Raw genomic sequence first — 6,035 nt, forward strand, 5'->3', positions numbered from 1 at the left:
TTACCAAGACTCTTCCAAAACTAAAAGTAGAGATACTTTAGGGCTCAGTAGCCATATCTCAGGATATTTGTTCATGCTAATTGAAATCAGAGTGTCCTTTCAATTTAAATATTTATTTTTAATTGTATGAGTTTATTGAATGTAGGAGGAAATCCATGAAGTCCTTTAACTATGTCATGGACTTGTGTTCTTTGATGATATTTGCTCTTCCATAGCACCTGCCCTGACAAGTTGGCCTCTTCTCACAGACCATGTATAGGATTTGAAGTTCTGTGTAAAATCTTGGGTTTGTAAATAAGAGCATGTGATTGATAACTATTTTGAGTTTGCTTTATTTCATTCAACATGCGAATCTCATACGCATCTGTTCTCCAGCAAAGGACATGGTTGAAATCAGAATCCTAAAGTGATACTGACACTTGCAAGTTTGTGCCCTTTCAATTAACAATTGATAAGATGTAGCTGAGTCTTAGATGCTATTTGAGAAGTAAATGGATGAAGAAAATAAAACAGAAAATCTATTATTATATATTATTCTACCCAAATGATGTTTATAAAAGTCAGACAGCAAAGGAGAGAACAGACCCTTGGTTTATGGAAGCTGAGATTGGATGAACAAGGAAGATTATTATTATTTTTTGAGACAAGGTTTCTCTGTAGCTTTGGTGCCTGTCCTGGAACTAGCTCCTGTAGACCAGGCTGGCCTTGAACTCCCAGAGATCCGCCTGCTTCTGTTGCGATTGCTGGCATTAAAGGCGTGTGCCACCACAACCAGCTAGATTATCTTCATTGGGTATTAAATTTCAATTAATCCAGATAGAAACCTTTCTTGGATCTACTGTTGAACACTATGGTTAGTGTCACTGAATCAGGGGGACCATGTTAAACATTTAGAAGCCTATTGATTTTGTGAATTTTTCACTCAGTGATTAATCAAAATAAAATAACAGACACCATGGGATGATGACAACACAGAGTTTATTAGAACTGCTTGCTTGCAGGACACATCTTATAAGTGAACAGAATGTTGGAAATAGCACATAATATTCTGGGTATAACTCCAAAGGAAATACAGTTGAGAATATAACAGATTGAATCAAGTTTTATTTTTGGCAAAGGGTTTTCTTAAGTTATTTGGTGAGAGATATAAAGATCCTAGCTCAGAATTTAAACTGGTACCAGATTTTCCTATCAGCCCCCATGAAGACAGCACAAGATGCACGATCTCTGGAGATGTGGAATGAGAAGGTGAGGGACGCCATCCTTCACCATATTTCTCATACTTAAGTTAGATTTTACATTCATCAGCTTTCCTTGTGAAAACATGAAGGTGGTCTGCGAAGGTTCAGATGTGGTTTTGTGCATCTAGGGCAAGACACTTATCCCCAGAGCATGGCTGTGCAGATGTTCCTTAGGGGAGCTGGTCAGCAGCAGCAGGGTTGGCAGCAGGGTGTGCAGTAACTGATGGTCACACAGGATGGTTTAAGGGAGGTGGTCTTGCAGCTGCTGGTTTCACAGCATGTTGGTTGGCAGCAGAGCTGGAGCAAGCATGGCTGGCAGCAGGAGGGCACACAGCAGCAGGGCTGGCAGCAGGGTGTGCTGCAGCAGATGTTCACACTGGTTGGCTTGCAACAGGTGGTCTTGCAGCAGGTGTTTTCACAGCAGGTGCTTTCACAGCAGGTGGGCACACAGCAGCAGGGCTGGCAGCAGCTGGGCACACAGCAGCAGGGCTGGTAGCAGCTGGGTACACAGCAGCAGGGCTGGCAGCAGCAGGGCTGGCAGCAGAGTATACTGCAACTTGGGGGACAGCAAGGCTGACAGCAGATGGACTTGGGGCAGCTGGGTTCACAGCAGCAGGGCTGGCAGCAGGTGGTTTTGCAGCAGGTGGTCTTGCAGCAGCATGGCTCACAGCAAGGTGGGCAGCAGCAGAAGGCCATGGTAGCAGGTGTGGAGGGTGATACTCTGTTCACGGGTGAGTTTTCAACTGTGTAGCAAGTTCTTCCAGTCAGGCCCTTTTATACTATGGGTCTCCAAGGTTTCAGCCAATTAGAAAGACTCTTCCTCTTTGTTCACCATTTCCATATTTAATTTGTGTTCACGAAGACGGAAATTCTCACCTCATGCTCTGAATCATTTGGAAGCATCCTTTTCTTATTTGGGGATAGTCTGCTTGAACTCTTTCCAAAAACTCAGGCGCTCATCCCATCAGCTTTGTTGCAGCTCTAGTCGTCATCTGGTCTTTGGTAGCTCCTGCTCTATGGGAAGGTCAAGATTCCTTCATTCTTACAACTTTCTTCTGTCACCTGTGCTTAGATTTAGAAATGTCTCTGGGCATGAGTATGCTGTATTCTGTATGATGGACTCCACACCTATTTTCCTGTCTGTTTGCTTCCTAAGCTCTATTCCAAACTGTTACAGATGTGTGTCAATCTCTGTATAAATTCCTATCCCTGTGTATCTGGGGCGCATTAAAGGTGGTTTGAGATAAGTGTGTCCAGAATGGTGTTTTTCATAGCAGTGTAGAGCCAGAACTGGTTGGTATAAAAAGAAACAGCACATTAGGAATAAGGCTGACCAAGGTGCTGAGAATGCATAACGATTAAGGGCCCAGCACCAAGAAAAACTTTAATACCACTACATGTCAAGCTCAGAGGACATTACAGAAAGTGTAGAGGCCCCAAAATGTGTGCCAATTCCACCTTGTCTGAAGGTCAGAGAGTTTGAATTTTCTCAAAGTTGGTGAAAATTGTGGCTACACACTCTGACCTAAGGTGTGATTACCTGGTATTTTGGACATTAAGATGGCTCATAGAGGTAGAGCCACTTCACCCTGACCAATGGTCAGAGAATTCAAACATACTTTTGCTCCTTATTTTGAAAGATGAGGTTTGACCTAGGAAGCTGCTACCTTCAGGATACTTGGTCTAGGGTGGGTTCACTTTCTTTTTTTTTTTTGGTTTTTCGAGACCGGGTTTCTCTGTGGTTTTGGAGCCTGTCCTGGAACTAGCTCTTGTAGACCAGGCTGGTCTCGAACTCACAGAGATCCGCCTGCCTCTGCCTCCTGAGTGCTGGGATTAAAGGCGTGTGCCACCACCGCCCAGCTCACTTTCTAAACAATAGAAAGTTTTTCTCAAGAAATAACAACTTGATGTCTCAAGTATTGGGGCAAGAAACTGTTCTTGTTGTCCTTTGTATCATGTTAAAGCAGTCTTTTGCCTATTTTCTTGTTTGGTGTTTGGATATAAAAGTGTATAGAAAATTCAACATGGGTGAACTCAACTCAGAAGTCAAAATGAAGAATTCAGCATTTACCAAGTTGTCTTCCCATTACCTTCCTGTGTCTCTGTAATTTTTTCTTATCTCTGTTCCTCCTAGCTAACTTTTCTAATCCTTACATCCCTACCCTGGAAAGTGTGAACTCACCATGACTAGGATAGTGGCAGTAGTTACTCCAAAAAAGTGACTCCCAACATGTAAGAGTTAGAGGATAGGAAGAAAGGCCATAAAATATTACCCTTTAAGCATAGCGGCATAAATGAATGCAGACAGATTGTAAAAACTATACACAGCTTTAATGGGGAAATAGACTTACAGTACCATGGTTCCCTCGAAGAACAGGAAGCAGAAGGGAAGGGTTGGGCGCACGCCCTGCAGATTTATAGGTAAACATTAGCCCGAGGCGAATCCACCCGCAATGGGCTGGGCTTAACCCTACATTTAAGTCTCAAGGCAGCCATTGATCTTGTAAACTCACAGCAGCTGTAGTTACTTTCACTGAACCTGCACAAGACTGGCCCTGTCAATAGTCAATGATAGATGGGGGAGGGGCTCAAAAGACCCAATGCTTTATTGCTGAATTCTTGGCTATGGAAAAATTCTGGGAGAGAAAGAGTCTTCAGTTATGTGCTCAATGCTGAGCCCATCAGGCTCCAGTGGATAACACCAAACTCAGAGTCCCATGGACACCCCTAGGTAAACTCTTTGGGCTGCACATCAAAACAAATACAAATGAGGATGGATAAGAGGTTTGTGTGGTGGGCTGGGCAGACATGGGTGGCTGTGAAATAAGGGAGAGTAGAGGATGAGAATAATCAGCATGTGTTTACATATGTTTGAAAATGTCAGAGAACAAATTTAATAATAATAATAATAATAACAATAATAATAATAATAACAATAATGCTCAAAAAGTTTTTAAAAAGGAAACACAGAGCTTCTGTTGAGGATCTGCGCCTCATAGCAGCACACTAATGTTTTGTGTTTGTTCATGTTTCTTCTGAGACTTCATTCATTATAGCATCCTGCCTTTGTCTCTTGTCACTTATAGAGGCTTTAAGGTCAAAGATAAGGCTGTGTCAGCTAAACTCACTGAAGAGAAGCTGCGGAAGTGTGCTAGTCCCTGGTCTTTGGGAAGCTACTCTACTGACAGAGACATTCAGACTCTCAAGGGCATCATAGATGAAGCTCTCAGTTGATGAAGAATATTCTTTTGGAGCTGGGGTGATGGCTCAGCTGTTAAGAGCACTCTCTTGCAGAGATCCCAGATTCAGATCTCAGTACTTATATGGCAGCTCACAACTGTCTGTAGTTCATGTTCTAGGTTGCCAGATGCCCACTTCTGGCCTCTGTGAGAACTGCACTCATATGGTGCATATAATACTTGTAGGCAACATTTCATGCATTTGTATAGTTATTAATAGATCTTTGATGTGTATGGCAGATAAACTCATAACTGTTTTTAAAACATGCTATGAAGGGATAAAATAAAAGGGTTTCTAGTCTCTGAAATGAAACCAGATCTTCTTATCCCTCTGGGAGTCATGGAAAAAAGCTGAGAAACCACAAGCCATGGCCTTTATACTTGACCAGAGTACGGGAAGGAAGATGTGGCAGGTGAAGCAACATTTAATATAAATAAAGGTTGAGAGGATCTCATGGGGCAAGGGGAGCCATAGGAGGATTTTAGATAATGAATGTAAACATCTTCCTTTAACTATTCAGAGTGGGAATCCAAAACTGGTGGACTTCCTATCCCTTCACCTCTCCTCTGACCTGGCTTGAGTCTGAGTTGAGAGCTGACTGGCTGGTGGTGATGCTGTCAGGCAGGAACTCACTAGGGAGATGTAAAATGGGATGCAATTAAACTTGCAGTGGACTCCAGAGTAGCATAGTGTCTTGTAGAGCAGGAACCCTTTTTATACAGCTTCCTGCTGGCCTCTGTTTCCTAACAGTCAAATTCCTAAAATCCTTCTTGGCTGGCTAGAAAAGTGCCATGTATAAAACTTGAACTCTGGGTTCCAGGAAAAGACTTTTTCAGGGTTTTGTGGGTGTTTTAAATGGTAAAAAATTTTCACTAAGTCAGAAATCTCACATGAAAACAGCACATCCAGGTGCCCAAGGCAGAAATGAAGACTTCAGATTCCCTTTAAGGGTACAACTTCTAAGTAGCACAAGTACCCAGCTGTGCATCACCACACCTTTAATCCGAGTACTTGGGAGGCAGAGGAGGCAAACATCTGTGAGTTCAAGGCCAGGGTGACTTACAGAGACAGTTCTAGGACAGTCTGGGTTACATTGACAGATTCTCTTTTTGTTTCTTTGCTTTAAAAAGAGAATAGCTCAAGTAACCGCAAAGTCATTTTGTGTAAAGGCAACTTGTGGAAAGCAGTAGCTCAGACATTAGGAGAGGAGGCACTGGTGGTGTGATGGGAAGGAATGCCATTTCTCTACAGATAACTGATTGATGAGGCACGGAATTTTAGAGCCCAGGGATTCACACTTAGCCAAGTCTTCTCCACTGCAACACAGCAGAAGGACATTGTTCCTTCATTATCTGCATTATTTTTCACTGATGGCATGAGATATCTCTAAACACTGGAACATTATTTGTATAATGTTGACAGTATTAGAATATTGTCTATTCTTGGACCTAGAGGGGCCTCCAGGTGCCCAAGGCGAGGTCCCCAGTTAGTTCCTGGGGCAGCTGAGGATAGGGGACCTGAAATGATCCTATCCTATAGCCATACTGATGAATA

The 6,035-nt window shown here is 42.8% G+C and overlaps 1 pseudogene; it reads right to left on the reverse strand.

Annotated features, from left to right (window-relative positions):
- Positions 1–1,379: 1,379 nt before the first annotated feature.
- On the reverse strand, positions 1,380–1,937 carry LOC113458462 (annotated as a pseudogene).
- Between the last annotated feature and the right edge of the window lie 4,098 nt (positions 1,938–6,035).

Source organism: Microtus ochrogaster, unplaced genomic scaffold, assembly GCF_000317375.1.
Source record: "Microtus ochrogaster isolate Prairie Vole_2 unplaced genomic scaffold, MicOch1.0 UNK31, whole genome shotgun sequence".
Classification (NCBI taxonomy): domain Eukaryota; kingdom Metazoa; phylum Chordata; class Mammalia; order Rodentia; family Cricetidae; genus Microtus; species Microtus ochrogaster.